Genomic DNA, 11,694 nt, shown 5'->3' on the forward strand with positions numbered 1-11,694 from the left:
CACGGTGAAATCAGAGTGAAGTGAACAAAATCCTATTACGGGACTCACGTAAGTGAGAAAAACGTCGCAAAGTGACATCTGCCGTGGAATCTAGGTTATTATGAGTGTCATATCAGTGGAGTGAGAACGGAAAAAGCGACGATTCGCGTGGAATTATTTCACGACCATTTTGAACGCTGAAATGATTCCACGTAGATGCCATAAGTCTTATTGATTTGTGATCTAATGGTAAATATTGGATTTATAATTCAGTAACGAAGCGAATCAGAGTTTGATCCGTGCCTTAAGCGGTCAAATGTTAATTTTTTTTGCCCGATGAAAAAAATGCAAACTGTTCAGGAAATTTCCGATACCGGAAAAAACATTTTTTTTAATGCCGAATGTCTTAGAAATGCAGAACACGTCAAGATCTGGTGTTATCTAAAAAAACGGGAAAAAATGACTTTCTGGGACTTAAACATTTTTGAGCTGGGAAACAATCCTATTCTAAATTTCACTTCACTGTCAATCTCACTCCACGGAGGTGATTTTTGTCACCTCACTTGAGGTGGAATCGGGAATAGGTCTAAAAAAGTGAAGTGAGCGTGAGAGTGAAATATAAATATTTCACCGTGAAGTGACTCCCGTAATAAGCACCTGTATATAAGGGCATCCTTAACAGTGCGCTACTATATAAGTTGTTATGGCGACTGTGTACGGCTATTTTACGCACTCACACGTTTTCACACCGGTCGTTGCTATCGTCTCTGTTTGACGTTTCATCCAGCATAAACCTTTAGCAGCGCTGTTACCGGGTTGCCAAATTTGAGAGCGCGATGCTTCCCGGAGGCCCGGCTACTATTTTTCTAGCGCGTTTAGCAGCGACCGGTACGGTATGAAGTGATGATAGAGCGCTGCCAAACGGAGTATAGAAGCGCACTCTTAAGGATGCCCTAAGGGCATCCTTAACAGTGCGCTACTATTTAAGTTGTTATGGCGACTGTGTACAGCGCGGCTATTTTACGCACTCACCCGTTTTCACACTGGTCGTTGCTATCGTCTCTGTTTGACGTTTCATCCAGTATAAACCTTTAGCAGCGCTGTTACCGGGCTGCCAAATTTGAGAGCGCGATGCTTCCCGGAGGCCCGGCTACTATTTCTCTAGCACGTTTAGCAGCGACCGGTACGGTATGAAGTGATGATAGAGCGCTGCCAAAAAATGACAACTCTATCAGTCGAACTCTAACCGTGATGGCGAAAACAGTGAAGCTACTCCGTTCAGAAGTGTGTGCGTTAAAAGAACGGTACCCTGTCGCGTCGAAAAAGGACATCGTGCGGCAGTTCGTGGACACTGGATACGCCCGTTTTGGCATCTACAATATCAGAGCGGTTGAATATCGATGTGGTACCCAAATTGGTGAACCCGGCCAACGTCCCCAAGCGGTCTTTTTAACTGTGTTAGAGCGGTGCCTCGAAACAATTTTCTTATTTCCGGAAAACCGGTTTTCCGGGCATATATTCCGAATCTTAAAAACTCTATGAATATTAGAACAGAATCTTACTATTATTGGTTCAAAGGTCATAAAATAGCTTCCACAAGCCGGGTTTTGGATGTTATGGCGATATGCCCCGGAAATGGACCATCCGGAATAGATTCCACTGGGGCTTCTAGAGCTTCCGGTTTCCGCAAAACAACCATAAACGATTAAATACCACCCGATATGGGTATTTCTGGAATCGAATTGATGCTCTGAGATCAAAAATCAATTTCAGACGCTATTTTTTTAATTAAAGATGGTGACTTCCGGTTTGCGGTGAAAAGTAAAAATTGACCAAATACCACCCCATATGAGTTATTTCGGATTCGGAATTATGTCAAGAGACCTGAAAACGATTCCAGACGCCATCTTGAATTCCAAGATTCCGGTTTCCTGAACACAACCCAAGATCCCGGTTTCCGGAACACAACCCAAAATGGCCGAGTACCGATGTGTGTATTTCACGGATCGGGATGATGCGCAGACACCAGAAATCAAGTTTAAACGCAACAGTCCACATAAGCACTGATAATGGTTGCATGTAGCAGCCGAAATACGTATCTGCGGACGGTATTCGATTTTTTGTAGTGGAATTAAATGGAAACATAACCTATTCTCAATAATCAATTCCATTCTACTAAGACGCTCGAAAAGAAATTTATTTGAAGTTTAAACGCGATTTTTAAATTCAAGGTGGTGCTTCCGATTTTGAAAAACATCCAAAATTGGCCAAATACCATCTCATAAGAACACTTTTGGATTCGGAATGATGCCAAGAGACCTGAACACGACACCAGACGAACCGAAAGTCACCATCTAGAATTTTAAAATGGCTTCTGAATTTCCATCATTTTATTTTCAGCAAAACACATATTGGGGGCTACTCGACCATTTTGGGTTGTTTCCTAGAAACCGTAAGTCGACATCTTGGAACCCAAAACGGCGTCTGGTGTCATTAAATAGAGCATCATCCCGATTCCGAAAATACCCACATTATTTTCCAGAAACCAGAAGTCGTCTTTTGGAATCCAAAATGTCGTAATCCTCGCTCTGGACATCATCTCGATTACAAAAATACGCTTATTGGAGGGTATTTGACTATCTTAGGTTGTTTTCTAGAAACCGAAAGTTGACATCTTGAAATTCAAAATGGCGTCTTGGCCATTTTCCGATCTGTGCGCATCATCCCGGTTGCGAAAATATATTGGATGGTATTTGACCTTTTTTATTATTAATGTTTGTTTATTAGGGAGTGATTTTAACCATTTGGTCATTCATCACTCTGCATATTTGACCTTATTTTTTCATTGTTTCTATGGCTTCTAGAAGTCCCAATTTATCGCGGAAGGACCATTTTGAAAGCATATCAACAAAACCATTAAAATGGTTGTAAGATTCTATTAATTAAATCATTTCATTTTTCATTTTCGGGTGCAGAAGGGGGCCGCAGGGCCAAGTCTCGAGTGCTTAAACACTTTCCATGCTGCACCAATGGAGAGATTAGATTTGGCATCGCAGCATAGTAACCCGAGAGGTCAAATAAATTCTGCGTTGGAATGCCGTATAGTAAGACAAGGTTGAATATAGGGGATAGTCGAAGGGAACAGTGATGGTAGTTGCAGTAAGGCGGCATTCATAAATTACGTAACGCACATAGGGGGGAGGGGGGATATCCTAGAGCGTTACGATTTGTTACACAGGGGAGGGGGGGAGGCGATTTGAGCGTTACGTAACAAAAATTCTCTGGAGAGATTCTCCAAAACGAGTTACGTAATTTTTATGGGGAGGTAGGTGTTGGCGTTACGTTTCGTTACGTATGGGGAGTGGGGGTCCAAAAGTTAGCTTTTTTGCGTTACGTAATTTATGGATGTCGCCTAAGGTGCATGAAAAGAAAAATAGAATAGTTGTAACTGTGGTTGATGTTAATAAGTTTTGTCCATTTGTAATATATGTATATAATATTTGTTTCGTATACCGGTCTGCGTCCAGGGCCTCTCAAGGCAACCCCTCCCAACCGCACATATATTTAAATATTTTAATTCATTAAAACTCTTGTCAGATGAAACATTTGATAAATAGTAATAACAATAGTAATAGTGACCTGCTGTGCTTTAATCCGTTACTTACCCCGTTTTATGTTTGTTACCTTTAATCACTCTTTCATTGACCTTTGTTTGATTGTATTCCTCGGGGTAATTGCTTGATTTTTCGTTTGCTCTAATTCTTGATTTTTCTCGCATTTTTTTTGACGTCTATATCGAAGTTAGGCACCTGAATTTGAAAATCTAGTAATTCAACCAGGGAAAAGTGGTCAGGATTTGAGCGCTTATTTTTCAGTCATTTATAATCAGGTTTTCGAGGTTTTGGCATCAATCGATCAGAAATTCTTTTACGGTTTAATTTATGTAACAAAAACAAACTATTGTTTGAGATACACTATTGAAAAATTGGTAATTATTATCGATTGTCTAAATCATACCGCGCAGCCAATCACTACCTCTCTTCCCAAGCACAGTCGACACTAACGGATACAATCGATCTGACTTTGTTGTTATTGTTGTTGTCACTTTCTGTTTCCGATGCTTATTAACGTTCCTTGTCATTTCATTAGCTACTTAGCCCCTCCTTCTTTCTAACTAACTGACGAAGCCTTGGTATAAAGGTACCGTTCGAACATTTCACCCCATCAGTTAAGTTTACTAGCAGCAGGCAGCAGCAGCGGACATCAACACCGATGGCAGTAGGCGAAGTGGATCAGCAGCGGGCAACAGCGGCGGTGGTAGTGGTTGGCTGCAGTTCTTACCTCTTTCAGTTTGGCTCCCCTTCGATCTGAGTTGGACCCCATCAGCGGTAATCCGATTCAGATATCGTTGGGTGAATACAACCCGAAACTGAAAGAGACTCGCACCGCCAGGTGGTTTGAGATGCCACCCTCATCCAGCGTATGCATATATAGGGTGTGAATATCTGTAGCGTGTTTCCCTAATATATAAGGTGTGTGGCTTGCTATACAGCGTATGTGTATGTTTATGGCGTGTATGCATGTCTGTAGCGCGTGAGTGCATGTTTATAGCGCGTGTGGCCAGTGATGCCACATATACAGATTTATCTGCATTTATACAGATTTTTGGCATATTTTTCATACAGATATCTGCATATACAGATTACAGATTTTCTGGAAATAATACAGATTTATACAGTTTTTTTTGGTTTTCTCGGGGTCGTAAATTAAACTTCTTTATATATTTGAAAAATATAAATTAACTCAAATGCGGTGGAGCGTGTCGGAGGTTTTATTATATTCATATGCTACGCATAAACGTGTGCATAAATGAATTCGCGGAAAAAATGTTAAACAAGCTATATTGCCTTTTTTTCGAGAAGGATATGTCCAGTACATATGCAGATTTTATTTTACAGACTTTTTCAAATTTTACCAAGGTGATAAGATATTTTGAGCTCCAAAATACAAATGAAAATGTGGCATCACTGCGTGTGGCACCGCCAGGTTTGAGAAGCCACCATCATCCAACGTATGTCTTTGGGCTATATAAGAGACTGTTTCTCCTCAAGCAAAGCAGAGGGACGAATGACCATTTGGGGTTAAAGTCCCTTCGAAAGAAATCAGTCAATCAAACCCCATCAGTTTCATTACTAAACCGTACCGGTTACATACGGACGCTAGGTGTTAGCAACTGAAAGGAGAAAAGACAAAATAGTACCGGTCATCTCGGGCCGATTTCACCCGTAATGCTGGTGGCTGTTAGTAGTACATGGCTACTGCAAAATACTGAAATGTTTGGAATTCTGGACGGATTAACCAGTAAACAAGAATAATCGGCAACTGGTACCTTTTGGTGCCTCGAAGTTTTGTAATAGAAGCGTTGCAATTCCCTCTACTTTTTGTTTTAATGGAATATAAGAATACGGTAGTCAACGTCATGCGGTCGTGTCTTGAATACCACCCCCCTACTATTTTTTAAAAAAGAGGAAACTGGATTAATAATTTGGTTTGAACAATGAAAATTAATGTAAATAAGTCTGAATTACGACCGCGCATATATCTAACTACTGGTTGAGCGTTGGCTTTGAGAAAGTTAATAACGCAATCTTTTGATTACTATACCAATTTCCTTTACTGAGCCCTCTCGGCACCTCAGTAGAAAGCATGTCTTAGTTGTCACAATAGTCAATTAAAACTGCTTAATCCGTAAAAGACGAGATCAATCAATCTGACCTTTTATCAAAGTGTTAAATGATTCAAACATTCCACCCAATCATTATCATTAACATTCAACTTCGTCTTATTACGGCCGTTACAATGAAAGATTATAATGAGCTTTATAGACATTTAAAATTATTTTACAATGGTCATGCTGTATGCAGTATTAGGTTAAGTTTTATTGCTTCTTTATTTTGATTACAACCGAAAAGCCCATCAAAGTCTTTTCAAAGAACGTTTGAGGTGTTTTGCAACTAGCATCTGGCCTTATTAAACTGGATCTATCTTGTATAATACATAACCGGAAAGAGTATTTTAGTTCACGATTTTAAACCAGATATTACTAATTGCAAAACCGTCAAGCCCCTCAACCTAAGAGAGGGAAGATTCTATTAATTAAATCATAAAACCATAATATTCCTTAGTTTCGGAGCATATTCGGATATCACTGGTTATTCTTGAGTAATTTCTGTACAAAAACATTGTTATTAAACACCTTTTTTTTGTTACGGTTAATGGCACTTAGTGCGTACGTTTGCCCCACGCTCTATGCGTACTTCTGCCCCACAATGAGTTTTCCAGCTGGTTTGAGTTTTATGACAAACTTCAAAATATTTTCGGCAAAACAAATTCACACTACAAACCACAATTGGTCGGCGTGCGACCAGAACGAGCCAAGCGCCACTTTTTTAAAAATTGAGTTATTAGCACCAGTGGATGTGCAAACTGATAATCTATGTTCCATTAAAGAATGAAATCATTTGAACAGTTCATGGGCGTGTTATAATAAAAAATCTCTGTAGCACTTTGTGAAAAGAACGAAATTGCGTTCGACCAGAGTGAACCGTAAACACAGACATGGCATCTAAAGAAAGTGATTGTTTGTGATTTAAAAGCAAACTTTGCGATTTATTTTAACCAGTAACTGATTTCTCCGCTTCAGACAGCTCGTTAATACGACTGTCATCAGAATTAGATAAATAAACAGCCAGCTGGTTTTCGTAGAGCCGAATTTCGATTCAATGGGCACATCACTTTTTTTTCAAGATCTTGTTGAGCCAGACCGAACCAAGTGCATTTTATTTTCATTTGATAATTTTCGAATAAAATCAATTTTTTTCTTGAAACAAACGTCAGAACTGGGTTAATATACGTTAAATCAACAAAATCAGACAATACCCGCTTCAAAATACCAGAGCATTTTATATTGATACTATTTTAACACTTAGTACTTGGTGCGCTTTGGCACCAGGAAATAGAGCAACAGAAATAAAGCTTTGCTTGTCTATCAGCTTGAACTGAGAGATAAAGCAGCGTTGATATCTATGTATTACCACAGAACGGAAGGTCATCTGTGATACGAAAACTGCTAAGTGCTCAGTGAATTTTGCAGCGCTCCCTAGGGGTGGAAAGAACGCTTTTTACACGGAAAATAAACAAAATTTATACTACTTTTATCGAAATCAATCAAACACACTGGTATAAATCTGTCGGCGAAAACACTACAGGTTAACCCTGCTAAGCATCTGTAAGAAGGAAATTACATTATTTCTAGGGGCTTGACAACTTTATTTCATGAAAAATATTTCGGTAATGGTTGATATATATATTAATATCTATCATTTATTTATCACATTAACTTCCCAACCATAGCGTATAGGACATGGTGAACCGGTTTGATCAACAAGTAGGCACGAGCGGGGAAGCGTTTTTTTATTTTGTACGGTTGAAGACGAGGCATCACCAAGCGACAGCAAATAACTTTTTCTACTTGTTAATAGATTCTTACTAACTAAGCAAATGAAAATCGCAAATTCATGTGTTTCAAGTTGTGAACTGCTTCTAAAATGAATGAATATCAGTAGCAAGGTATGTAGCTTTACCGGATTTATAATTTGAATGCATCGAAATAGTATATTATAAGATGCGATGAATTTTGGTCATCGGTTGTTTTAATAAACAACTTTAGTCTTTGGCATTTTTTTTGCAATATAGCCGGTTGTACTTTTGACATACCGTTTTACTATGTTTCTATACACCAACATCACAACAACGATAATATGACTTCAAAGAGTTTTGATGTAACTAGAGGAGTGTCTGAAAATGCAACGATAAACACTTAGAAACAATGAATACAATCAAATTTTGCTCGTTGCACTAAATGCGTAGCCCAACTAGTGAAGGACTTTCACGCGTTGGGTTGAGCTATCCAGGTTGCAAGATGACACCGGTTGTTTCTTTTTGTTAGGATTACTAATCACCTATTGGGTTACGCAGTGTCTTGCCCCTAGCATTCTTCAAAACAGCTGACTCAGATACCGGCATAGATGGTTGTAGAACTGTTCCTTTATTGTTTTTCAGTAATCTACTCCTTTTAACTGTGAAAATAATCAGATTATTAACACGAGGTACATAAAGTGAGCGTCGCATCTTTTGTTTCAAGTCTCTAATTACCATCTCGTTTAGAGTCCTCTTAAAGAATATTCGTATATTACGTAACGTGAAATTTGGCAATTTTCAAAACCCCCATCAACTAAGTAACGCAAATTTGCATGGTGGTCTTATGCAGTGTAACACTTCGCTGGATACCTTTCCTCCACCTCTCCCCTGAGCGCGTTATGTATTATACAAATGTTTCCATATATGAACGAACGCTAGAGGTAAGGCACTATTGATATACAATGGTGATTCGCTTACCAGTTGCTCCTTAGTCGGGGGTTTGTTAGTTGGGCCCTAATCCATCTAAAAAGCGCTCTTATGTCATAATGGAACGACATTCAAATGCATGCAAGAAACCCGAAAAGTGAATAAAAAATAAAATAAATTTTTACTACTCGTACTTGAGTTTATTTGTCATTGATTGTTGGTGGTTACCTTTGATTACTCGAAAAAAATGACATTGATTACTTTGGAGTATTCTCAGGTTACGACGCATTTCAAAACCCCTTGAAACGAACCTCTTGGGATCCTTTTTTAGTGTTCTGTAAGGTTGTGACTTTCGGTTGTCAGCAAAGATACCAGATTTGTCAGCAAAACGATGATTTGTTTTGATTCGCAGGTATGTGCGGTATGTGTTTTCAATCTCCATCCCGCATAATCAATAACCATAAACGGATGATAATCCATATGGTTTAACGATACCCCATACAGTCGAAACTATATCCCGAACTAGTTGTTAGGCACGTTTTATGGTTATTGATTATGCGGAAGGTTAACTACATTTTTTTTCCTATGACTTTCTCAAAATGTGTGCAGTTTTTACAGATTTCTGCCTGCTCGAGCGCATTTTTTCGAATCACGATTAGATTTTTATCAGATTTAAAAAAAGGACTGCACAATGAAACCGGTACCTCTTACAATCGCATTATTCGTTGCTCTAGAAGCTAACCTGATTTTAATTAACCTTATTCAGATTATTTTTGTTTAAATGGCATGTCGCATGTCCCATCAATGAGAAGAAAATCTATATTCTCCAGAATGGACTAGAGTCAATCGACAAAACATTTAATATAATCTTATAAGAGGATGAAAATAGTTTATAAATTTCATTTTCGAATAAAAATGTGATTCATTTATTATAAATATTCTGAAAATTTGCGTTAAAAAATCCATCTGTGCCATGATTTTTAAAAACTCAAAGTACTTTCTTTAGTTGAAAAAAAAAATACTCACGAGCTGCATTTTAAATTTTAACAATTTTCAAAAATAGCCGTCTATGACACATGGTACAATTGTAAATGGAAGAATTGCAACATTAACGTTTTAAAACGCACGATTTTTCAATAACATTGATTGTTGTTCGTGTTTCAAATCAACATTTGTCGATTACAATACCTTCGTTACACTATTGTAATATGACAAACTCCACAAATGTGAATAATTGCGAATTTTTACCCAAAACGTTTTTGCATCGAACGTAATAGATTGTATTAAACGGGTTAAACTGTTGAAATAACCGTCAATTCAAAACATCGAATAAATTATGCCACATTATACCACTGGCAAAGCGGCATAAACGTACACGACAAATATATATTGCCCGAGAGCACAGAAAATTCAATTGTCATTTTTCAGTCCTTTTTGTGTGCACTTCCTGTTCGATCATATACCTGAAGTTGACCTTCCGTTCTGTGGTATTACGTTTGACTAGTGAGAAAAATTAGTTTGTTTAATAGTCAAGTTGATATATTAAATACGTTTGATCAGATCGAACTGAAGACCATTTTTTAAAATTTTTATTCGACCAGAGTGAACTGAGTGCATAGGTGTCAAAAATAAAAACCAAATATTCTATCAATTATTGCTATTTTTCGTGAATTTATTATAACAGGACATTCATTAAGCCCTGTTCATTACGTGTTAGCATTGAATTAATGATAAGTTCAAACACGATTAATTTATGAGTGGTCAAACTTCAAATTCTAATTATTCAAAACAATGTGTTTGGCGCTTGGCTCGGTCTGGTCGCACGCCGACCAATTATACAAGAGTTTTTTGGGTTCTGTTAATTTCGAGTTTCTGTAGTTTTCCAATAGGTCAATCATAGTTCCCAAAACTAAGAAAATTAGATCAAAACAGCCCAAACACAATTTTCCTCATAGCTTGGCACCATTTAAACGGAATCTTATATATTTACATGTGTGATTACCTGACGTTATAATACTGCGAATTCATACAATGTTGCCAGTTTATTTCGCTCGTATGTTTCGAAAAGGCCAATGCGTACTTTTACCCCGTGCGTACTTTTGCCCCTCACTACTTTATAGCGTGTGCATTATGCTGTTCCAAAAAAAATCAATGTTGAAAAAGTCAAGGTGCTCAGCCGTAATTTGAAAGATAAAACTAAACCAACCAACTAAACCATGCAAAATATTCAAAAACAACCCTACAAAAATAAAAAAATATATGGAAAAATTTATGGCCTTCGACAGGGTGAGACACTCATTCCTCTTTACGAATATGCGCTCTCTTGGTATCAACACGCAACTAGTGAACTTGCTTCAACGAGTCGCTGCTCTATCTTCCTCCCGCTTGCTGATAAACGGGCACCTTACACAGTCGATCCCTATACAGCGCTCGGTGCGGCAAGGGGATCCCATATCAATGCATTTATTTGTGTTGTACCTACATCCCCTAGTAGAGGCCCTCGAACGTGCGTGTGGTACAGACCTGGTCGTGGCATATGCTGATGATATCAGCGTAATCACCACATCGGCACGCAAGCTGGAAACAATGCGTAACCTTTTTCATAGGTTCGGACGTGTTTCTGGAGCAATTCTTAATTTGCGCAAGACTACATCCATTGATGTAGGATTCGTCAATGGAAATCCGATTCATGTAGATTGGATATAAACAGAAAACAAGATTAGAATCCTTGGTGTGATCTACGCCAATTCAATTCGGCTCATGGTAACTCTCAATTGGGACGAATTGATTCGCAAATTCGCGCAACAGGTTTGGCTGCATTCGCTGCGGACTCTTACTCTTCATCAAAAGGTGATTCTTCTCAACACTTTTATTACGGCCAAAATTTGGTAGCTGTCATCCATTCTGCCGCTATACTGCGTCCACACTGCTAAAATCACAGCAACTATGGGGACGTTTTTGTGGAGGAGACATCCAGCACGTGTGCCAATACAACAACTGGCCAGGCCACGCGACCAAGGAGGACTGAAGCTACACTTGCCAGCGCTGAAAGCAAAGGCGCTACTGATCAACCGTCATCTCAAGGAGATCGAATCCATGCCCCATTATAACTCTTTCCTCTCCCACGCAAATCCTAATCCTTGCCCAACTGATCTTCCCTGCCTAAAATTGATCCTGCAAACACACTACCGTTTGCCTCACCACATCCAACAAAATCCATCCTCCGATCAAATCCATCGCTTTTATATTGATCAAACCAACCAACCGAGAGTAGAATTACGTCATCCAACAGTCGATTGGAAAAGGGTT

This window comes from Wyeomyia smithii, chromosome 1 (genome assembly GCF_029784165.1).
Source record: "Wyeomyia smithii strain HCP4-BCI-WySm-NY-G18 chromosome 1, ASM2978416v1, whole genome shotgun sequence".
NCBI classification, from domain to species: domain Eukaryota; kingdom Metazoa; phylum Arthropoda; class Insecta; order Diptera; family Culicidae; genus Wyeomyia; species Wyeomyia smithii.